Source organism: Mixophyes fleayi, chromosome 4 (assembly GCF_038048845.1).
Source record: "Mixophyes fleayi isolate aMixFle1 chromosome 4, aMixFle1.hap1, whole genome shotgun sequence".
NCBI lineage: Eukaryota > Metazoa > Chordata > Amphibia > Anura > Limnodynastidae > Mixophyes > Mixophyes fleayi.
Genome location: NC_134405.1, coordinates 289,339,715 through 289,365,591, shown reverse-complemented (window position 1 = coordinate 289,365,591; position 25,877 = coordinate 289,339,715). Strand labels below are relative to the sequence as shown.

General features: G+C 41.9%; 1 protein-coding gene across 1 annotated transcript in view; it reads left to right on the top strand.

Annotated features, from left to right (window-relative positions):
- Positions 1 to 25,877, top strand: part of LOC142152816 (teneurin-2-like) — a 975,895-nt gene that overhangs the window by 398,142 nt on the left and 551,876 nt on the right. The gene's annotated exons all lie outside the window — the stretch shown is intronic.

Here is a 25,877-nt window from a genome sequence, read left to right as displayed (position 1 = left end):
TCTGGCAGATAGCCAGTCACCTTTCAATGACATCACCATTTTTCAGCCAATGAAAAGTGCTCTGGTGATGACTCCCACAAATTGCCAGGGCACAGACTTGTGCAGTATGAATGGGGTCAACCCGGGAAAATTCCCGGGTCCGAGGTGCAGTATGAATGGTGTTTCTGAGCTGGGACGCTCCGAGCCCCGGCAAAAACCCGGCTTGAAAAACCCGGGATATTGCCGGGGCGGCAGTATGAAAGCGGTATAAGTGAGCTTGGTGAAAGTAGGCATTTTCATGTATGAATAGCTTATCTGTTTGTCGCCATTGAGCACTGTGTGTGGTGTCTCTATGTACTGTTCATAGAGATCTATTGAACTGGAGGAGAGAAGTTAGAAGGTGTACAACAGAGACATGAGAGGGCTCAGGAAAACATTACAAGCTATCAATGCAGTATAAACAACAATGGCTTTATACTAGGCCATCCAGATGCACTGATGTAAAACCAAAGTGTTTTGCAGTGTGTTTCAAGTGAGCTTCCTAAATGTATATATGTATTTGTTTGATTAAAATTCCAAAGACGGAACACAATGATGTATATGTAGAATTTGACAAGTTATGTTGTAAAGATAAAGTATATCTAACTGCTTGATCTTGGCTCGTTGATTCATGATACACTATATGGTATATTAATTACTCTATGACAAGCTGGACCCTTAAATGCTCCACTGTAGGAGCCATCTTAGGGAATATTTTCTAAACTGCAATGTACTAAATAAAAAACAACTAGAATCTTTTTGTTATTGGCAACATCTCCACTTTTTTAAACCCGTAGTTTAGTAAATATATCCCCTTGTATTTTATCTCCTATGCTGAGTGTTTTCCATTCCTACTCACCTCTCCCAACTATTTAAGGAACCTGTACCCTTCAGATGGTGCCAGATTGTCATGTCATATAACCTGTTCAGTTGTGGGATTTTATGGCACCCTGTATCCTGTATCCTGTACCTGCAGTTCTCCAATTGCACTGGCAAGTCAGTGTCTCCTGCTTCTAAGCTAAACCTGGCATCCTGGTATCCTGTACTTGCCATTCTCCCTCTGATTCTAGTATTCTCTACTCGAATCATTCTCTCCTGTCGGTCTCGCTTGGCACCCATCTGAAAAACTGCAATCTGCAGGGTGAAACAGCAAAACTCAAACCTCCTTATGTTTTCTCTTTGTTAGACTCAGCGCCTTCATGGTGCGGGGAGTCAAACCACGCAGACCGAGAAGAATCCTAAGACTGCTTCTTGTTTTGTGACATACTCTTCTCTCTTGCATTGCATATCTTTTGTATATTGTACAAGAATCCTAGATGTGAAATTAGTGGTCACCTCTAGGGTCTTTTATTAGTTTACCTTGACCTACTTAAAGGTCTATCTATCTATCTATCTATCTATCTATATATATATATATATATATATATATATATATATATATATATATTATTATTATTATTATTATCATTTATTTGTTAGGCGCCACAAGATTTCCGCAGCGCAGTACACAGTACAAACATTAGACTATACAGGGTTAAACGGTACAGAACAATAAACAAAAATACCAATACTTCAGAAACTCCAGGCAGGCTGCTGCAATAAGCATGAAGCAAAAGAACAGGTGAGGAGACAGGAGGGAAGAGGGCCCTGCTCATGTGAGCTTACATCCTAAAGGAGGGTAGACAGAACCAGGCACAAGGGGAGCCAGAAGAGAGAAGGGAGAGCGAGTGGAGGAGGTGAGGTGGTTAAGTAGATGGTTGGTAGGCTTTGCGAAAGAGGTGAGTTTTCAGTGCACGTTTGAAGCTGCACAGAGTAGGAGAGAGACGGATGGAGCGAGGGAGGTCGTTCCAGTGAAGGGGGGCTGCACGGGAAAAGTCTTGGATTCTGGAGTGTGAAGAAGTGATAAGAGAGGAGGAGAGGCGGCGATCATTGGCTGAGCGCAGTGAGCGGGCAGGAGTGTGTATGGAGAGGAGGTTAGAGATGTAGGGGGCAGTAGAGTGGGAGAGAGCCTTGTATGTGGTGGTGAGGAGTTTGAAGAGGATTCTATAGGGGAAGGGAAGCCAGTGTAGGGCGAGGCAGAGAGGGGAGGCAGAGGAGGAGCGGCGTGAGAGGAAGATGAGTCTTGCAGCCGTGTTGAGTATAGAGCGGAGGGGGGAGAGATGGGAGTGGGGGAGGCCAGTGAGGAGAAGGTTGCAATAATCCAGGCGGGAGATGATGAGTGCATGGGTGATGGTTTTGGTGGCATCCTGAGAGAGGAAGGGACGGATGCGGGCGATGTTGCATAGTTGGAAGCGACAGGACTGGGCAAGGGAAAGAATGTGGGGGGCAAAAGAGAGAGAGGAGTCAAGGGTGACGCCTAGGCAGCGGAGTTGGGTGACAGAGGAGATGGTGGTGTTGTTTACCACAATAGAGAGGTCGTGATGGGATAGGAGTCTGGGCGGTGGAAAGACTATGAGTTCAGTTTTGGAGATATTGATTTTAAGAAAACGCGCAGACATCCAGGAGGAGATGGCGGAGAGGCAGTCAGATACCCGAGAGAGGAGGGTGGAGGAAAGATCAGGAGAAGAGATGTAGAGTTGAATGTCATCAGCATACAGGTGATACTGAAGACCAAAGGAGGAGATGAGAGCACCAAGTGAGGAAGTATAGAGCGAGAAGAGTAAAGGGCCGAGAACAGAGCTCTGCAGGACTCCTACAGGGAGAGGGTAGGGGGAGGAGGAAGAACCAGACGTGGATACAGAGAAGGAGTGGTTAGCAAGGTATGAGGTGAACCAGGCAAGGACAGAACCAGAGAGGCCAAGAGACAGAAGGGTTTGCAGCAGGAGGGGGTGGTCCACGGTGTCAAAGGCTGCAGAGAGGTCAAGGAGAATAAGTAGGGAGAAGTGACCCTTGGACTTGGCCGATAGGAGATCATTAGTAACCTTGGCCAGGGCAGTTTCAGTGGAGTGGAGGGGACGGTAGCCAGATTGGAGAGGGTCAAGGATGGAATAGTCGGAGAGGTGTCTGGCGAGGCGGCTGCAGACAATCCGCTCGAGTAATTTGGAGGCATAGGGGAGTAGTGAGATAGGGCAATAGTTAGCAAGAGAGGTGGGGTAGAGATTGGGTTTTTTGAGGATAGGAGAGATAAGAGCGTGTTTAAAAGAGGAGGGGACTGTACCAGAGGAAAGAGATAAGTTGAAGAGGTGAGCGCGGTAAGAACAGGCAGTGGGAGAGAGAGAGAGCGAAGGAGATGAGAGGTGATGGGGTCGAGAGGACAGGTAGAGGGTGGGGAGGAGAGAATAAGGGAGCGGACTTCTTCACCTGTAGTGGGGCAAAAGGAGCACCAGAGTTGGTTGTTGGGGGGAGGTGAGGCAATGAGGGTGGCGGGGGAAGGGGAGGAGGATATGTTCAGTCTGATGGCCTCAATTTTGGACGAGAAAAATGTGCCGAAGTCAGAAGCGGTGAGGGAAGACGGGACAGAGGGGGGGGGGGGAGAGAGTAGGGAGTTAAAGGTGGCAAAGAGGCAGCGGGGATGGGAAGACTGAGAAGAAATGAGGGACTTGAAGAAGGTTTGTTTAGTGAGGGAGAGTGCAGAGCAGAAAGAGGAGAGGATGAATTTAAAGTGAAGGAAGTCAGCTAGGGAACGAGATTTTCTCCAGAGGCGTTCGGCAGTGCGAGAGCACTTTTGGGGGAAGCGGGTGAGTTTGGAGTGCCATGGTTGGGGAATAAGGCGGCGTCTGCGGATAGAGGAGGCAGGGCGACTGCGTCAAAGGCAGTAGTGAGGGAAAGGTTGTAGAGAGAGGACGCCTGGTCAGGACAGGCCAAGGAGGGAAGGGGTGATAGGAGAGTTCCAATAGAGGAGGAGAAAGAGGTAGGGTCGATAGCATCAAGGTTGCGCCTAGTGAGGGTAGCTTTAGGCGGGGCGGGAGAAGGGGAGGAGGAGAGAGTGAAGGAGAGGAGATGGTGGTCAGAGAGTGGGAAGGGAGAGTTGGAGAAGTCAGAGAGATCACAGAGATGAGAGAAGACAAGGTCAAGGGAGTGACCAAGACAGTGGGTGGGGGAGGAGGTCCACCGAGTAAGGCCTAGTGAGGAGGAAAGAGCGAGAAGTTTGATGGTGGCGGGGTCATAACAGTTGTCGATGGGAATATTAAAGTCGCCAAGTATGATGGAGGGGAGGTCAGAGGAAAGGTAGTGGGGGAGCCAGGCGGCGAAGTTGTCGAGGAAAAGGGAGGTGGGGCCAGGGGGGGCGGTAGATGACGGAGACACGGAGGTGGATAGGGGAGAAGAGACGTATGGAGTGAACTTCAAAGGAGGAGAAGGAGAGGGAAGGTAAGGTGGGAATGACCCGAAAAGTGCAGTTAGGCGACAGGAGGAGGCCCACTCCACCTCCTGGACGCTCGTCCGGTCTGGTGGAGTGGGTGAAGGAGAGGCCCCCGTAGGAGAGAGCAGCAGGTGAGGCAGTGTCAGAAGAAGTGAGCCAGGTTTCAGTGATGGCAAGAAGATTTAGAGAGTTGGAGATGAAGAGGTCATGGATGGAGGAACGTTTGTTTCGGATGGACCTGGAGTTCCAGAGGGCACATGAGAAAGGGAGGGAGGGAACAAGGGAGATGCAGATGAGATTGTCTTGGTTGATGGAGCGAGGGGGTGGGTGGGAGGTGGGGCAGTGAGAATTGGGCCAGATAAGGGGGCTAGGGGAGAGGATAGGTATAGGAAAGGAGCGGGGCGGCATGGTGCAGGGCAGGAACAAAGGCGGTGGCAAAACCAATATGAGATGCAGCAAAATTAGAAACTCTGTAAAGATTTAAAATACAGTGCGGATAAAATGAGTGAAATGAAAAGCACATAAAATTTAAATGAAGTGAAATTAACACTAGAATACAAACAATGAGATAAAATAGTACAAAACAACACGATAAAGTGTGCTAAAGATGAACTTCAGATAAATGCAGAGTGAAAATGCAATATGAAACACAAAATTAGAATGGAAGTAGAAGCAAAGGAGGGCTGCAGAGAACCGGTACCAGGTGTGGAGGAGGGGAACAGGAGAGTCTAGGCTGTCCAGAAGAGTCCATGTGGGTCCAGGAGAGTCAGGCTGAAGAGACCCAGGCAGGAGAGTCCAAGGCAGGAGTCAGGCTGGAGAGCCCAGGGAGTCCAGAGTAGGAGAGTGCAGGGCCGATCACACTGGGAGACAGGCAGAATACAAGAGGCCGCAGTGAGGAGGGCAGCAGTGTGGCAATGGAGACCGGGGTCACAGCCGGAAGTAGCTCGCAGGAACAAAGGAGCACCAGAGATCGGGGACTGGATGTGAAGAAGGCAGGATCAGACTAAATAGTAAATCCAGCAGGAGACGAGATGATGGCCGGGATGGGTGGCTGCCGACAGTAGGAGATCAGGCATCAGTCAGGCGGACGGGAGACCAGAGGACGTGGCAAGTACGGTAGGAGACCAGAGCGACCAGGAGACCAGGCATCAGACTGGGAGATGGCGGGCGGTAGAAGCTGAGGCCAGTGAGTGAGTGTACTGGAGGGCGGTGCAGGCATCTAGGCCGGAGTCGGGAGCCCCAGTGGAGGAGATACCCAGAAGGACCAGCGGAGGTAGCCCAAGGCAGAAGACAGCGGGTGGACGTGGCAGACCTGGGCGGCGTTAGTCAGGCAGCGGAGGATCGTGAGAGGGCACCAGGCAGCGGAGACAGCTCGAAGATGTGACCGGCAGACCAAGCAGCAGTAGACCATAGCAGAAGATGGCAGGCGGGAGTCCTCCAGAATATGCTGAAACGGAGCAGGGAGCGGGCTGAAGCCCAGAATAGGACACCGGAGGGAGACCCTGGATGCGAGGCAGACCGAGGCACAGGTGAGTAGAGGCAGAGAAAACGGAGCAGAGCCGGGACAACAGACCACTAGAATTAGGAGCCTAGGTGAGGCCCCAGTGGAGAGACCACGCGGTACGTCCGAGCAGCATGAGGATTATACAGTTTATATATATATATATATATAGCTGCCAAACCTTATATAGTTATATAGTTATTTAGTATCGAAGAAGTAACCTATTAGACCACTTAGCGACAATTCAACAGGGCAACAAATATTGAAACTTAATTTTTTTGTTGTAAACAATTGTTTGACTGCTGGAAGGAAACCTCACAACAACACGATATAACAACAGCGCGACAAAGCAACACATCTTATTTTCTAAATAACATTTTTGGTCTATTTACCAAATAATTTGCTGATATATAAAAACGACTACACATTACATATCGGAACAGCGCCTCACCGGTTGACCCTGCTAGTTTAATATAATTAGTGCAGACAGAAGAGGCTCACTCTTGAATGTCCCCTAATTTTGGTAACCAGCCTACACTTAGGTAATCATAATAGTAAAGCATCTCCAGGGCATGAAACGTTTGATTGTGATGTTTTAGTGGTTTAGATCTCCACTGGAACTGATAGACATAATTTTCTTCTAAATTGTAAATGATAGTGGTAGCACTGCAATGCAATGTCTACTATTAAACATTTTAATTATGTATAAGAGTGATGGTTTTGCTCATTACTAAACCCGATGCACTGGTTAATATAATGGTATTTGCTGAAATATTTAATGGGTATTTTGCAGATCTCATTTTACTGAGATGACGCCTCAGTTAATGTATAGTTCATTACTCCCAAAATTTCTTAAATGGCTTAATCTTACTGTAAGACATCTTATTCAAATTTATAATTGGAGTATAGTGTAGAGGATTGGTAAGATAACTATTGGACAGCCGAAGACATCAGCTTGGGACACCTCATGCTATCAGCTTATTTATGGATGAGTTACCTTGGCATAACTAATACTCTGTTAACCACAAAGCATGAAACATTGTACTCATGGCATAACTAATCCTCCGTTCACCACAAACCATGAAACATTATACTCTTGATCTGCTATGTATGGTAGTGGAATAACTAGGGATAACATAATTGTATCCGTACTGTGCTCCGATATGTCTGGCCTCTCGGGGTATATTCAGTCTAGATTTATATTGGTTTATTCATATGCTGAGAATGAAATGATTATATAGAGTTCAGTTATGTGTCTGATCTGTAAAATGTAAATAGTGTTGAATGTATTTTTAGAGGTAGGACTGTGGGATTGGACCTTCAGAATTTTCTATGGAAGGCAGTAGATCCTAGTTATATCCTTAAACAATGCATAATATAATAATAATAATTCTAATAAGTTGACTGATAGTTGCATAGCCTTGCAGTTATTTCCATAGTTTGGATATTGTGATTGCAAGTGCAGTTTACAGTATGAAAAACAATTTACCAGCCAACATGTGTGTTAATGTTAACAGTACACTTGCTCAAGGCAAGTACATAATCTTGCATGCATCATGAGATCTGCTCTTCTGTGGAATCCTATATAAAGTTTTCCATCTGTACGTGATATTTATACTTCCTAGTATTGATTTGCTGTTATAAAACCACTTCTATGTAATACTATTGGATACTATTGTTGGGTATCATAAGTAATAGACCAGAGTTTCCAAACACATACAACACAATAAGTGAAAGAGATATGGGTAGCAAACAAAAAATTGACAACCACCAACCACAAAAGAAGTACAAATACAATGCAATAAACATTGAAAGCAAATAAAAACTAATAGCAATGCCCAAAATAATAGGAGAGTTTCCTGTATCTTCAGAAATACTAAGCTTCACCAAAACAACTAGCATGAGACATGTGAGACATCCTTGTGTCATTAAAGTACATATTGTGTGAAAATGTATTTTCCTTTGAGTGGTTTGACAATCATCAGGACCCATAGTCTCTATACAAGATAACAAAGGTTTACTGTAACTTAGCTCTTGGGATTCGATCAGCCCAGATAACAGTAAAAAAGAAAGTACAATATAGACAATTTAGTAGTGTGGTTATGTTGAATGGTCATAGTTTTATTTTTGTTTATTCTTTTCACAGTAGTTGTCAGGTGTTTTAAAGAAGTTTTGTTCCCCACAAACTTTAAAACAATGAATTTGCCATGACAAACGCTATCAATGTTCATCTATGAATAGTGTTATTGCTATGCACATGCTTTTGAAAAATACATCTAACAATGTGTGTACATATATTAAATGGTCTCTAAAAAAATACAATAAAAAAGTAAATAAGAATAATATTGAAGGCATTTCAACACTAATCTTTGCTGTTCTTGCAGATCTTCTTTTGTTAGACAGGAGGTAAGTACTTGTAATGTGCACCAAATGATTTTTGATATGTCTGTACACAGATTTGAGCCAGGCACAGACTTACTTATTTAACCCCCTGTCACTGTGGGGTCTATGCATCAATATGAATTGCTGCACATCGCAGTGATGCATATTTATGCACCGCTTGAATGCATCATGCGGGAACTACTCTGAGAGCCCCAGAGAAGTGGCTCCTCAATTGAAATCCAACTTCTCTACTTACCGGCAGCCTAGCACTGCCGTTGATAGAAGGAAGGCTGTGCGCATTCTGCGAAGCCGAAGAGTCTTCAGCAGAATCCCATAGGAAATGGCAGGTAACGCCATCCTGAGATGGCGTTACCTGTCTGCGCAATGCAAATTTTATCAGAGTTTGATGCATTGCTGAACATCACAGTCCCCATAGTAATCTATGGGGACTAAGATGCTGCATGATATTTGCCTAAATGGAGGAGATTTCTGTGAAGTCTCTTTCGTTAGGCAGTTAATGCATGGCACACATACTTAAAATATACGGAAACAGTAGATTCCACATCTTTTAAGTGTCAAATAAGTTGGATGCATAGACCCTTATGTGTGTAGTCCTGGGATGCATAAATTAATAATGTACTTCCTTACTTGCACTTTCCTCTGCCCTGGCCAGTTCTAGTGGATAGTGTAAGTGATCAGTGGGCCCCCACTCATGCAGGTGTTACAAAATCTGTGTCTACACTTGTAACGAGACCGGGTTCCAACCCGGTCTATCATGATTGGTTCCCTTGTACTGTTAAGTGGGTATATCTGGTACTACATGTGTCCCATGAGGGCGGGGGGAAGTTGTTAGAGGAAGCTTGGATCAGTTGAAGCCACTGTGACATCACAAAGTAGTGCAAGGGGTTAAACGGGAGGATCTGGCCCCCATCTAAATACAGGGGGTGGATTTTATGATGTTTGTGAATGTGACATTAAGCACCTAACCCTTCAGACTTGTTGGCAGGGAAACCACAGGGGGGGCTTTGTTGAAAATACACTCCTCACCACACCCCGGTCACCACCCCTACGCTGTTATTACCAATGTCTGTGGACTGTTGAAGAGGTGAGTGGGCCAGGGGAAGAGAAGAGTAAAAACACGGGACCCGAGAGAAGGGAGGTGTGTACGTATGTGCTGGGATTTTTGAAGGAAAAGGAACTCTGACTGGGAGAGGGTTATTGCACTCTACCAGAGGAAGATTACTGGGTAAACATTGCTATCCCAGTGAGGAAGTTTGTTGGACCCTTACTCCATGGAGAGTCACTCGTGATCCAGAGGAAGCTGGTGAGCGTACTTGGAGTAGGAAGAGTGGTACTCTGGGTCCCACTAAGCTAGTGGAGAGTTGGCCGAGTGGCCAGAATCAGCAAAATTGGAGGACAATGACTTGAGACCGGCCCACTGGCCATGCTGTGGAATAACTTTGGGACCCATTTGTGGCCTGACTGGGGCTTCCTTCGTGGGGGGACCTCTCCTATGTGCTGTTTTGGTGTTTTATTACCACTAGTTATTAGCTAACATTCTTGTAAATTTGGTGAGTGGATATTTCTCTTTTGTTGAGCACTGTTTTTGCATTTACTCTTTGTGAACACTTGTGGGAATAAAGGGATCATTATCACTTTCTTGCCTCCTTACCTGTGTGGTTTTGTGAACCTAGAGGGCCAGGTATCCAGTGAACTTAGGTTTTAACCCTGGTGTCCTCACAACACTTAACAGATATTGCTGTAAGATGGTGGTGCAGTACAATAAGAGCAACAGTAAGTTGGGTGCCAGGACATCTCTATCACAAAATAGAACCGTTTTAATTACACATCTTCTCCACTCCAGCACAATACATGGGTTGCAAACAGTAAAATGGATATGTAAAGTCCATATACTCTTAGCTCCTCCTGCAGAATTCTTAAGTGAGTGACATGTTTATGTTAATAATATAGTCAAATTTTTAAAATGTGTTTTGTTTTTTTGTTTTTTTTAGTACACCTTCATCCCTGTGGGGGAAATATTAATCACTTGGCTCTGGTGAACTCTCCAACGCAATTCACCCCTCCCCTGCCTGGATAATGTTGCTCACTTAGCTATGGGGGTGATGTCTACATTTACTTGGTCTGTGACACTTCCCCCAGTGTAGCTTTTTCTTATAGAGTGTGCAGCATGGTGGCTTAGGGATTAGCACTTCTGCTTACAGCACTGGGGACATGAATTCAATTTCTATCTGTGTGAAGATGGTATGTTTCCATTGGTTTCCTCTGACTGCTCTGGCTTCCTCCCACAATCCAAAAACATGCTAGTAGGTTAATTGGCGGCTGTTAAATTGACATTAGTCTGTCTTGGTTTGTGTGTGTTTATGTTAGGGAATTTAGACTGTAAGCTCTAATGGGGCAGGGACTGAGGTGAGTGAGTTCTTTGTACAGCACTGCGGAATTAGTGGCGCTGTATAATAGATGATGAGGATGATGATGTTGATGACAGGGTCTCTCTCTCTCTTTATAATGGCTACTTTTGACTGAGGTTCTTCCCTAGGGTTCCTTCACTGGGGAAACTCCACCACAAGTTCTGTGTAGAGATGTTCACTGACCCCCGTGTTCTGGTTTTGGTTTTGGATCTGGATTAACTTCGTGTTTTGGTTTTGGCAAAACTGCCCTTGCGTGTTTTGTTTTTGATCCCGATTTTTTTTTAAAGTCCCTATTTTTGTTGCTAAAATCACACAATTTTGCTTTTTCTCCCTGTGTTATTATTAACCTCAATAAGACTAATTTCAAGTCATTTGCAGTCAATTTTAACCACCTCACAGGTCACAATATTATTTTCATACACTTTCAAACAGACTGCAGCAGTTCTTGCCAGTGATAAGATGCCCATTGTCATGCCTGGGCATAAGACCAAAAAAATCCACCTCTTATGTGTGGAAATATTTTTACGCAAACCCTGACAACAGTTGTCTAGCCACTTCTAGTCAGTAGATGTAGGGACCTTAACCATCTAGGATCCTCATCCATGTTATCTGCTTCATTAAGAGGCATATTATTATTATTATTATTATTATTATTATTATTAATATTATTATTATTTTTATCATAGATTTTTAAGGCACCACATTGCTCCATAGCGCCGTACAGTAGGGAAGACAATGACATACATAAAAAAAGACATGTAAAACAAGAACAGACAAGGCACACAAAATGAATGGATACATGAAAACAAAGGGTATGGAGCACCCTGCTCATTAGAGAGCTTACATTCTAAAGGGAAGAGGGCACAGCTGAAACAAGAGTAGCGATTGCGGCTCAGAGTGGAGGTTGCAATAGTTGTGAGGGTGCATTAATGTGAATAGTGTTATCGAGGATAAGGTCACCTCTAAAAAAGAGATGGTTTTCAAAGAGCCTCTAAAGATTTGAAGGCTGTGGGAAAGTCTGATTGAGTGTGGTAGGTAATTCCATAAGTGGGGAGCAGCACGGGAGAAGTCTTGAAGGCAGGAGTGAGAGGTGGTTATCAGAGACGAGACAAGACGTAGGTCAGACGTAATACCGCTGACAACCTAACAAACTAAGGTATGACATTGCAACATGGCTTATCCTGCTTTGATTCTCCTGAGGATATGGGATTTCTGATAACGCCACCAATATTGTTAGAGCATTACAGCAGGGGGAATTCCATCACATTCAATGTTTTGCTCACACAATCAACTTGGTAGTCCAGAACTTTTTTAAAAATGACAATGACATGCAGGAGATGCTGTCTCTGTACCGAATTATTTAGGGTCATTTTCGGTATTCTGCAACAACATGTAGGATAATGCAGCAGCTGCAAGAAGAATAGAATTTAGAGGGAATGTACTTTAGTCCAGTGCAGTGTAGAATACGTTCCGTGTTGTGCATGGTGCTGAAACCACTCGATGTAGTCACCTGTGAAGAGAGTGCAGACACTTAGCTTGAGTCAAGTGATTCCTCTAATGAGACTTTTTGCAAAGCAGCCAGAGAAATTGAAGGAGGAAATTAAACTAAGCAATTCCGCTAATTATGTGGGACTTGTAGATTAAGTACTAGGATCCAAGAGTTATCAACATCATTACATTATTACATTTTGGCAGTTGTGCTTGATCCTAGGTTCAAGAGCTACGTCTTTTCTTTCTTTTCAACTGACCCAGATCTCAAGAGATGCAATGAGCTCCTGGTCAGCAAGCTCAAGCTCAAGTGGTACATGACACAATGATGTCTCCTCCTTCAGTTTCTCTGGAAATTGCTGCTAGGAAAAATCTTAGCTTTCCCAAGACACCCAGTGCTGATGCAAATGAGTTTGCACAATTTTTTGACATTTGGTCTGGTCTAAAAGAATTGCCCAAAAATCGTGACAGCTGTTCCATAAAATGAACTACAAATTCTATGAGGAAGGCCATTACCTGCAATTACATCAAAGTACACAGACTTCTGTGATTCCAGCGGGGATGAATTAGTATTGTTTGATGATGATGATGTACACACTGATAAGGGTGAATATGATGACAGTGTAGATTGCAGGTGCTGAAATCTAGCTGAGAGAAGGGAGCTAGCTGATGCTGGCATGCTTGGTAATATTTTGGGTAGAATGGCATGTTGAAAATTTTATGTTTTTCTACAGTAAACTTTCACCTTTATTAGAGAGGTGTTTTTTCTTTAAAAGGGTACAGGCTTTTTATTTACATTTTTGTTTCCTTGACTTAAAACCACTATGCACTTGAACATAGACTTTAGCAAATGAGGTAGAGGGATTAGTATCATCATGCCTGAGGCTGGAGAGTGACAAGAACAATGCCACTCCCCCTGTTTCTGTACGAGCTTTGGCACAGTAGAATGTCATTGAAGACTTTTAAGAACACTTACAGCCCTATTATTAGAATTTCTGTTTCAGCACTGAACCCTGCCACCTCTCCTGTTTCTGAGTGAGCTATGGTACAGTAAAATGTAACTGCAGATTTAGACCAAGCCTGCCAGCCCTATTATTTCTAGTTCAGCAATTACAATTAGCAATAGAGCAATGGAGCTCTCCTCTTTGTGTGTAACCTATATAACATCATACAATTTGACTGCAAATTCAGAAGACCAAGCCTGCCAGCCCTAGTATTTCTATTTCAGCAATGACAATTAGCAATGGAGCAATGGAGCTCTCCTCTTTGTGTTTTACCTATATAACACAGTACAATGTGACTGCAGATTTACACCAAGACCGCCAGCCCTATTATTTGTATTTCAGCTATTACAATTAGCAATGGAGCAATGGAGCTCTCCTGAATGTCACTGGAGACTTTGAAGAACACTGCTACCCCTCCTCTTTCTATTCTACCTATGATACTGCCCAACTGCTCTACAGACTACCAAGTACTGTGCTACTCCTTCTGTGTCCCTCTGTAAAATGGCAGTGGATTGCCATGGAGGGCGGTACATATAGAATCCAAAACTCGCAAGATCCTACTACGTAACAATGAAGTTTTGCCTTGTTTTCAATTCCAAGGGCGCGCAAAAGTATGGTACTCGGATCTGCTAGGTTCGGGTGTGTTCAGTTCTCGGGGAACCGAGCCTGAGCATCTCTAGTTCTATGGCTAACAATAAGGTAAGCATTGATATTAAATCTCTTCACACATTCATTACATATATATATATATATATATATATATATATATATATATATATGTTTTTTTCCTTTGATTGCTGGTGAATAACTAGGGTTGAGGAGGGCAAGATCTAGGGCCTGATTCATTAAAGATCTTAACTGAAGAGACTTCTTATTTCAGTCTCCTGGACAAAACCATGTTACAATGAAAGGGGTGCAAATTAGAATTCTGTTTTGCACATAAGTTAAATACTGACTGTTTTTTCATGTAACACACAAATACCTGATAGCTTATTTGTACACTGAAATTTAAAGTTGACATTTGTGTGTCTTTATCGCACTGCGCCCCCTTATCACACAATTCTTTTTTTTGTGTTTTACTCCCTGTTCCGCTATAGACTTTATGTTGCTGCTTAATCTATCAGCTGTTTATCACATTCTACTTTATTCGCTCTTCTGATTGCAAGCTATACTTTAGTTTCTGGTATTTTAAAATCCCCTTATAATATTTAGATTTCCTCAATAAATGTAACACAAATGTGGTCCAATTTATCTCTCACTCTATTTCCTGTTAGATGTTATGTCTCTTTGTGTCACCTTTGTTATTTCTTACTCAAATCTATCCCATTACACTCATCTGTCTCTCTTTTACCTGTCTCTAACTGACTCTTTGTCACATATCGGAGTCCAGGCATAGAACCGTTGGCCCTAATAATACTTTGCCCAACAGAAGGTGCATGGCCCTTTAAGTGGTAATGTGTTCTGACCTCAGAACTACTCTATTCATCAGCTCAGCTATATAAGCCTGCTCAGTGCACAAGCCTGTGTCAGAGTATTGGGCTCCAAACCTTTACTCCAGCATTCCAGTACTTATTGTGGCTAATCCCTCTGAATTCCCGACCTGGCCCTTTCCTGACCTCTCTTCTGCCTGTTATTTGGTACTGTTTATGCTCCTGTTTGTTGCTAACACAGCTTGTCTGATCCCTCCTTCTGTATGCTGATTTGGCACACTGCCGTCTGTTTACCAGTTCTGGCTATGTTGACCAGTCTTTTGATTCAGTGTGAGACCAGCTCATCACGTCTGGAGGCAGCACAAAGGGGGCCGCGACCTGCGAACATACCTGCAGCAAAGCCCAAACCTCCTTGCGGGAATACCTCGAGAAAATTGTGTGGTTTTTAGACTTTGCGACTCTGTTACAGCCAGCTCTAATCCAGATTGGTGAAAGCGAATCCACAATATCTGGTAGATTTGATACAATATTGATGTCTATTCTGTGTATGACAGCTCTTTATTCTATGCTTTCTATTATTTTCGCTTCAAAATTTCACTCATATTCTCTGTCTTTTTCTCTATTATAATGTACTTTGGCCCTTGTAGCAACTGGCCACTGACCCACTCTCCTAACGCCAGGGATCTCCACCCCTATTCCCTGGTTCCCAGGCTGTCACTGCACACCCTGTCCTGACTGCTGACCACTTCAATTACCTCTTATCCCTTCTACCACTCTAAACTGCCTTTCTTAACTTCTTCTGTTGTGATCAGCTCATCCAAGACTTGTTGCTAAGCAATGGTTCATTGTATGTCATCTCTGGGTCCTAGTGCCATTTCTGCACATTGGGCCTGATTCATTAAGGAACTTAAATTAAGAAGTCTCTTGGACAAAACCATGTTACAATGCAAGGGGTGAAAATTAGTTTTCTGTTTTGCACATAAGTTAAATACTGACTGTTTTTCATGTAGCACACAAATATCAACTTTAAATTTCAGTGTACAAATAAGCTATCAAGTATTTGTGTGCTACATGAAAAACAGTCAGTATTTTACTTATGTGCAAAACAGAAAACTAGTTTTCACCCCTTGCATTGTAACATGGTTTTGTCCAGGAGACTTAAATAAGAATCTTCTTAAGTTAAGTTCCTTAATGAATCAGGCCCATTGTCTGAATTTTAATTTAAAACAATCACATATTTTTTTTTAACTGAACCTTTACATGAATTCACATTCTTTGGACCTTTTACTTTTTCCATTCCCTACGTTCATCTTCCTTCAGTTTACCGACATCCACGCTGCCTATCAATGGGTAACATCGAGTCAGCTGACTAACTCACACGGCGAGTCCGCTGAGCTGTGCACACAAGCAGAGTATCAGAGTCTGTCAGAGTGAGAGTTACAGCATCTCTGTCTAGAGACATTGCTTGTCACGCGCAAGATTCCTGACATCCTGACATAAGGTAATTAGATCCCTATACTTAACACTCACGCTGGAATACCGGATTGACATGTTAGTCTGTACATGTACCTAATATTAGACATTCTATTGCACATTTGGGCATATTCATCCGCTATTTGGAGCAGATTCGATTGACTCCCATACACATGTGTGGTTATTACTATAGCTGATTATCTCCTTCCTTTTTTCTATGCTGTTCCGTATGGTGAGCACCAATTGTGTTGATTTTGTTAGTCTAATATCTTTGTTTCTCTTTACTTCCTTTATACACAAGTAAGGAACCTGGTAGATTAAATAAGTAATGAGAATGATGGCTTTGTTTGGGCTAAATGAAGAAAATTTCAAAAGCCAGCATGGCATAAAATCTCTGAAAGAGGTAAACGGAGTATGAGACACCAAGTCTGTTTGACTCACCAGGCACCGTATGCAGTAAAACAAAACAGTATAAACAGTGAGAACTATGTAAGAATACAGTAACAGCTTTCCCGCTTAACAATACCATAGTGTCAACAATGTACATGTTTTTCACAAATAATTTACACCATGATATGGAATGTGAATAAAGAGTAAGTATAACCCAGACCTATGCTTGGATTGACAAAGAGGCCATTTCAACAATGTGATATTCACAAATATAAGCTCTGTGGCTTTGGAGCATTTTGAAGGCTAGTGTATAGGGATAAAACCCATCTCTCAATCAAACCAAGGGCAAAGCATTTCCAGTAACATTAAGGTACTGTATACTGCTTTCGGCTCTATTGTTAAGAGCCGCGGCGGTGCCCAGCCGCCGCGACTCTCTCACAGGCGTCCCGCCCCTCTCTATGACGACCGGGACGTCACTTCCGGGGCTCGTCCAGGCCATTGCCTAGGCAACGGTCGGGACGATGAGAGACATAGCGTTGCGTCCCGGCAACGGAGAACAGCCGGGCGTGTGCGCAATTAAAGAACTAGCCTGTGGGCTAATTAGGAATAGATTTATTAATTAGGCATAGGCTGGGGGCGTTTTCAGAGCTAGGCTCTGATTGGTCACATGTAGTATTTAAGGCAGGGAGTGCTTAGCCTCCCTGCCGGTTATAGCTTCCAGATTCCTGCTTGCTACCTGCTTCTGTGCTGTTGGTGTAAACCTGTTGGATTGTCTTTGCCGTGTATGACCCCTGCCTGTACCTTGGATTTTCCTCTTTGCCTGTGACCCCGACTCATCTTGCCTGTGACTTGGACCCCGTTATATTGCTCGTGACCCTGACCTTTGGTGTGTTTCCCGACTATTCCTGCTTGCAAGTGACCCCTGACCTTGGATTTCGTTTGACCATCCGCTGCCATCTTCGCTGCTTCCTGGCCTGCCGCTACGGTTTAGTCTCACAAACACACTACATATGGAGATAAGTCCTGGGGGCATCTGAATACCGGTGAGCATATAAAGCTCTATGGGAAAGGCAGCTGCTAAAGGTGAAGACCTCCGCCAACTGTGACCGTCAGCGTAACATCTATGAATATATGTATAAACTGGATTTTATTATTCACTACAGTATTTTAAGTAAGGGGTCCAGTTCTTACATTAAAACTAGCATGTCATACAGAATGTACCAAACACAGAAGGTGCCACTAGCAAGAAAGAACCAAAAAGTCAGTTAGTTACAGCACTTCATTTTCTTATGAGACAGAATACCTTACATACTAAAAAAGTTTTAGTAATGCAATAAGGAATTGGACTGATGTAATTAAAGGCTGTTCCCTGAATTAAATTTATTTACACTTGAAAATCAGCTCCTTCACTCTCTTACATTTTCATGTTGTTGATTGAATTATCTTTTATATTATAGTGGGTGCCACAATGTCTATAAGACATGCCAATCTACTGTGCATACAGTAGATGTAAATCACTTTGTGGAAACACAATACTTTATGCTAACTTTTGTGAACTAATGGGATTAATCTACACTATAACAATATAATAGCACTGAAAATGACAGCTAATACATAGAAAATTATTTCTGTTGATTCTGTTCTGTAGGTTTAATGGATAAACAGATCATGTATAGTTCTTGCCACTTTTTATGTATATCATGGACTGCATTTTTTCCAAGATAATGACCTAAAAGTACAACACCTCTGCAGCTTCCTTGGTGGAGAATGGCATCAATTTGGTCCACATATTTCCTGAGACAGCATTGTCGTACCATAATAATATGCTGAATACTTCCTATGCTTGTGCTATTATGCAAAATAAATGTTTATATATTCTATTTTTCATTTTGTTATAAGTCATCTGATTTAGCCCTATTGATTTAGCCTGATTATTAATGGAACAACACTTTTGAATGTTGGCAAAACTGAAAAAGATGGGCTTCTGTCAGCTATTAGAATATTTTGATACAATCACTTAATCAAATAAATTTGTAATAAGTTAATAAATCATGTATTTCAAGTTTTGCCAACAGCAATCTAAAGAAATAGTGCAGTTACAGAAATGTGATGTCTGCATTACATTTCCAGCCTTATCATCCACTATGGTATATTAAATATTTAAAAGTTTGACAATGTGCTGTACATAATGTATAGTATTTATGCTCATATTGTGATTATAAATAAGTGCAATAGATAGCATCCTATAGCTATCTCTCCAGTGCCACGAATATTACACCATTGTGAATAACACATCATAGGATTGTTTCTCACTGCCAGTCCAAGCATGGAACTAGGTTAAAATTTTCTCTATTTACAGACTGTGTGAAAAACATACAGTAATACACTGTTAACAAATTTAGTATTAACAAATGGGAACTTTCTTAATTTTTATAGTAAACTTATATGATTCAGATTATTTGTTAGTATATTGCATTAGTGTACTTGGTATGGTCAAATGTGCTGAAATCCCACTTTGCACCATTGATAATGCCAGTAAATATAAGGTAGGCAATTATCTATGAACCTCAGTCCCTTTTTTAATTTTCACCATTTATTCAGCAAAAAAGGTTATAGAGGAGCTGTACAGCATACTGAACAGTTAATAATATTCTTATTCATTTATTTACCCATTGTAAAATAATGCAATATGAAAAAAAAAAGAAATGTAAACGTAAATTGCATCCTTTTTAAAAAAAAAAACAAAGAAAAAAAAAACTTTGTTTACTCTGTATAGTACACAAAATGTGTGCATATAGTATGACATGCTTGAAGCATATCCTATGTGAAAAGCAAAAGATAAACTTTAAACATATTATATGCTACAGATCGTAAACCTGATAAATAAAGAAATAAAAACAAAAACAAGCTTGTCCCTCTCTCCAAAAGTCAAAGCCAGCAATAGTGCTGCCAGCCTGGATTGGTATTGACAAAATCGGGGGGTGTCATGCACCAGGCTCTCAGGTACTGTTACTTACCCCTTTGCTGTCTTTCTAAGCTGTCCCTGCGGTTCGCCGGCTCTGCTGGCCTCAGGTCTCTCTGCAGGCTGTTGTCCAGTCTGTCTCTACTCCAACGATCCCTCCAAAACCTGTACATGGTGTCAATTCCAACGTATGCTATTCGTGGATTGAAGCCGAGCTTTACACAATCAATTTATTATTTCATGCATGGATTGATCGATCGATTGATCAGTTAGAGAACAGTGAGAACACAACACCATCTCTTATGTGTATAGAAACTGTTCTGTTTATTACAATCAAGATTACACATTCTTATAGCACTCTGGGACATCATATGTCTAAAATAATTGGGGCTATAAATCTGTCAGCAAAGTAGATTTCAAAACACTACCAGTTACAATGCTATCTAAAATAAACTATTTCTTACCAGCACTTCTCTTATCTACTATTTAAACCTGTTCCACATATTTCCTGGAACATTGCCACATACTAATTATTTTTCTTAAGATGTATACATTATTTGAAGCAATCTTTTAGGCACAATACACATTAATAATTGACTTCTATATTCTAATTTCTCAGTCCCCTCTTTGATTAAAATTTAATTTAGAACCGCTAAACTATACCCTGCCTGTAATCCTATCTGGCTCCAGTTTAGACCCTACTTCATGATATAATTCCCTAAAGGTTTTATATAATGAAAACTTAAAGATTTATTCAAACTAAGTGGCCGTACCAAAAGAAATCTCATCCTAACTATGGATTTCATGGGGAAGAAAAAAGGAAAGGGAGGGAGAAAATACACAGTGCACTCGGCAAGTGATATATGTCACTTATTTCACAATAGGAGAGATTGTCCATTGCACTATATATATACATAAGGATAGGCTTCAGTAACGAGCATGTGGATTCCAAGAAAAAGGTTCTTGGTTTCTGCAATGATCACACATGGCACTAGTACTAAGAGTTCCACAAAGGTCACACTCATCAGATGGGGTGTACTATACAGTGGTTAAGACAGATGTGGCACTTAATACATATATATTATTAAAGTAGTTTCATCATTTTCCAATAAGCATTGTCTATGCGATTTGTGTGGTTCCAAAGCACAAGCAATTTATTTAGCAAAAGCAAAAGTTTAGCAGTTCAATAAATAAGTACAGTACAGTCGATACCTGATACATTCATGCATGCGATGCACCCGCTTCGCTCAGCTGCGGCTCTCTGCTGGATCCAGCTAGACAGTCCTTCAGTCCAGAAGACTGTGGTCAGTGTGACTGTTTAGCTGGTTCCAGGGAGCTGTATATATACATTTAGTGATACAGTGAAGACAATAAAGGTGACTTGGCAAGTTTCCATGGGTTCAGGCTCCAGGAAGGTCTAGTGTAAAGCAGTCCATAGGTCAGTTCAAACAACCCCCTCCAAGGGTGGGGGTCAACATTCCAAGGGTAGGGTCTGCTCTCCAGATGATGTATACTTAGTTTCCCTGCCAAGAACTGGTTCAAACTGGTCTATTAGCATTACATAGACAATATCATTCCAATCATTTATTCCCTATCATCAATAACTAGCGCATGCAATGTGCGATCCTTTCGACGAATGAACCGGACAACTGCGGATAAATAGGGGATTAGAATGATACCAAACATGACATGCTTCCCGTGACTTAAACTTAAAATATCACTAAAGATTACATATAATCTTATAATATATAACTATAAACCAAATAACATCTGCTCATAAACGACTGTGGAATGGAACCATTATAAACATGAAATATAAATATAAATGTATGTGAAAGTGCGAGTGTATGCGTGCGAGCTTTATCGTGCGATTGCACCATGACACGTAACACGTGGCGTACTGATCGCAGTCGCACGGTAAAACAATATTAATCGGTATACTTTCTTTCATCCAATTAAATGACATACTATATATGTATATATATATATATATATATATATATATATATATATATATATATAATATATATAAGCCTAGTGGCGTGTGTTAGTGTGTGTGGGTGTGTGTGTGTGGAAAAAACTATTTTCTCAGAAAGGGCTCATCCAATTGACCTGAAATTTGGTATACTGACATTATTTGACAAAAAAATTATAATAGTGGAGTCAGTTAACTTCCATCATCCCACCTTCCCCCCATGGGAGGGGTAGTAAAGGCTAAATTTACGAGTTGAGGGCTCAAACTCTTGACCATGTGGGTATTTATTTACCAGAGCCTGTGTTTGGTCATGGACAATTGTATGTCGCATTTTCACGAGTACGGAGAAGCAGTGATGTGAAAGTGCATGTTATGAATACTGCCCTTCAAGGAAGACTGATTGAGCACAGCGATAAGGTGTTTAGCAGAAACGTTGTGTATCGAGAGGTTTTAGAACAGTAAGACGATGGAGATTAAGGATGTGGCGATGTAGATTACGGATAAGGTGATGGAGAAGAATGATGAGGTGGTGACATGTGGACAAAACCACATTAAAAAAGGGCGCTTACGTCGGGAAGTAACGCTCTTACCCTGAGGAGGCCTGGCCTAGCCCCAAATGCATGACAAGAACCTTTTTAACACCTTAAGTAGCTTGATTTGACTAGAATGCATGAGTATCATGCACGGGTTAACTTGTATATATATTTATCTACTATATAAATGCTTAGTGGCGTGTGTGAAAAAAAAAAAACCAAGCTGCAGCGCCACCTGCTGGGCAGAGTTATACACTGACCTATATATTTCTTGAAGGAGAAGTGACAGTTCGGCGTGGTTGGTGGTTGCCGGGGGTGACAGTGGGGAGTTTTTAAAACCTTAAGTAGCTTGATGAAGGATGTGGCGATGAAGATGAAGGATGAGGTGATGGAGAAAAATGATGAGGTGGTGACATGTGGACAAAACCACGTTAAAAAAGGGTGCTTGCGTCGGGAAGTAACGCTCTTCCCCTGAGGAGGCCTGGGCTAGGCCCAAATGCATGACAAGAACCTTTTTAACACCTTAAGTAGCTTGGTTTGACTAGAATGCATGAGTATCATGCACGGGTTAACTTGTATATATATATATATATATATATATATATAGTCCTTGAAGTACAAAATGTATCAGACCTGATATTCATCCTCCTATACCCTTTACCAATTGGCTGGGTTCAGCCATGAGAACCATAATTCTAGATAAGCATCTCCAGTATGCTCCTTTCAAAATTTATATTTCATGTCTCTATTTTTTTGTAAGTGTTCATCAATTATTTTCTCTGGTTCATCTGTGTAATTAATGAAAAAGGTGCAACACTGGGCTCCAAGTTGAGTGTCAAGGCTGAGCTGTCAGGTAGTCCAAAATTATCCTATTGTCTTGTGTAAATGTAATAATGTGTTGGGCTTTTTGTTAGTGGAGCTCTGACGCCATCTGATAGGAGGTTGTCCACAATACTCACAAACACATTTCTGTATTGGGGGTAAACCCCAACAGTCATGGGTTGCTCTTTACGTGTTTGAGTTGAACTTTCACATTGGAGTTTTTCTCATTTTGTATAATGATCTCTACACTATTATTGGTGTGAGTCTGGATTTTCCTCACTTGGCTTACTTGTGTAGACTGAAAAGCAACTACAGCCCACAGCAAAAGAAAATAATATAATCAATATATCTCTTGTTAATATCACTAAACACCACTCTCTGGTGTTCCTTGGACCATTAAGAAACCTGTATGTAAACATTTTACTCAGACTCCCATTGTTTGAAGATCTTGCAGTGCGAAGCATGTATTCAGGTTTCTCTTCCCTGCACCTTCACTGATGTGAGTTGTCAATAAGATATTGTATGGTCCTTCGAACCTGGGTTCAATAGCTTTTCTCACATGTTTCTTTAGAACAACCCAATCTCCAGGTTCCAACTGATGGGTGTTAGGACCCTGGTTTGGATCTGGAATTGAAGATAACACCTTGTGGTGAATGTTAATTAATTGTTTTTTGTTTCTGCCATGAGTTTCTGCATTTTCAATTTTAATGTACCATTCAGTCTTTTTACCCACCCACTACTTTGGCGGCTTGTAGTTCTGGTGTGATACCCACTTCTTCTAGAACCTGCTGTAGTTCCTTGGCCATAAAAATGGATACCTCTGTCACTCTCAATTACTTCTGGAACCCAATATCCAAATACTACTTCTGACATTTGTTTCTTGGCCATTACTTTGGTGGTTGCTGTTCTACAAGCTCACACCTCCATTCGGAGACTAAATAGGTCAGTGCACACGAGGACATACTCATGGTCAGCTATTTTTGGCAACTGAATGAAGTCAATCTGCAGCCTTTGGGAAGAATACAGAGTCTGTCGGGTACATTTGGGTAGGACTTACAGGATTGCGTAAAGCACATATCACACATCAAGATAAATATGCTTGTGCAACTTGTGCAAATGCAGGAGCCACCCATTTTCTTACCAGCTCCTTTACCATGGTGCCCTTGGACACATGGACCTTTCCATGTAGGACTTGTGCCATCACTGGGTGCAGTGCTTTTGGCAAACTATAGTGATCTTACAACTGCCATTCATTTCCTTGTTCCTCTGTCCCCAACCTTTTCCAGGCCTGTTTTTCAACATTTGTGGCGTATTCTTGAAACTTTGAGTGTCTCTAAGTCTGCGATTGGGGGTAGGGCCACAACATTTATGTTCACAGTGGCATTACAGCAGCTTGCTAGGCAGCGGCATCTGTTAGGGCATTACCTTTGGCTTCTGAGATCTGCTCTCGAGTGTGTGTGCCAGTACATTTATCACTGCTAGTTGAGTGGCAGTTGGAGAGCAGCAAACAGTGACCTAATGAGTTCTGCACACCCAGTGTATGGTGTGCCATCAACATAATATCAGGAAGCATCAACAAACAATTCTAGATGAACATTTAGTATAGGGATTTCAGATATGTCAGCTATAGCAGTACTTTCTAATTGCATTAATTCAATGCAATCATGCACGGGAGAAAAAGAAAAAGTTTACGTGTCTTGCTGCTGCTGTGACTGACTGTCACTTTCACTATGTGTCTGATGAATATCTGTTTCTTGTGTCAATATGCACCCCTTCTTTCCCCCTTTTTGAAAACAGCAGCAATACAATAATGTTGCTGGATTCAAAGTTGTACACTGCTTTAATTTGACATTAGAGGGTGTAAGCAAATCCATCTCATATTTAGTGAGCCTGGCTGAGGACAAGTGTTTTGTCTGTACCTAGTTAAGAATTTCTGTTACTGAATGTGGTACCTGTATAACAAGTTCATGTCCAAACACCATGGTGGCTGTTATTTTGTTTTCATCAGTAGTGCAGCTGCTGCTACTGAGTTAACACTTATTGGTGCCACTCTGATTACAAGGTCTAACTGCATAGAGTAATATGCTAAGGGTCTTTCTTGTGCTTGTGTGAGAACTCCCTGGTCATGTCCCTGTGTTTCATGACAAAACAGATTAAACAACTTTTAATAATCTGGCAAAGCCAGTGCTTGTGCTGAGGTTACATCAGCTGTCAGTATGTGGCCCAGAAGTTGATTGACAGGATGTCAGGGCGAATTGCAGAGGTCTTCAAAAAAGAAAGTTCAACACTGCAAATATTGACTCTTTGCATAAACTTACTGTAATAAACTGTAATTGTCAATGAAAGCCTTTGACACTTATGAAATGCTTGTAATTTTACTTCAGTATACCATAGCAACACCTGACAAAAAGGTCTAAAAACACTGAAGCAGCAAACTTTGTGAAAACCAATACTTGTATCATTCTCAAAACTTTTTACCGTGAGTGTCATATGCTAATCCAAGTCTTAACACTTTAACTCCACAATGCAATTAAAGTGCTGCATATTAAATCTTGAATAAATGCTTGCTACATCTACATATACCTAGGTTAGGCTGGGTACTCATTATAGGTTTTTCAGCCAATTATCTGGCCAAACACCCAATACACAACCATTTGGCCCGATATCACATTAGTATGTATACTTGCATGATGAACGACAGTCGTTCCAAATGACTGTCACAACTTACCTGCTCCACACTCCTGTGTTGCTGATTTTTTCTCACTCTGTGTAGAACTCAGCACTTCCTGGTTCGGGCGGTCACGTGATCCTTACCTATCATCCAGGGTCCAAAAATAAGAAGGTGGATGCGCTCTCCTGATCCTTCGATCCTACGGATACGGAATTTCCTGAAGAGACTAGGGGGTAAATGTATTATGCTGCTATTTTTTCAACTCGCTGGAAATCAGCGACTTTGCAGCTAAAATTTAAAGCGGCGGTGGCTTGTAAAGGTAAGTTTGCCTTTACAAGCCATCGCCGCTTTAAATTTTAGCTGCAAAGTCGCCGATTTCTGGCGAGTTGAAAAAATCGCAGCATAATACATTTACCCCTAGATTAATCTTTGATCCCAAATGCATTGTAGCCGCCACTCCATTGCAATCATCAATTGTTCACCCAACAAAACCTTTATC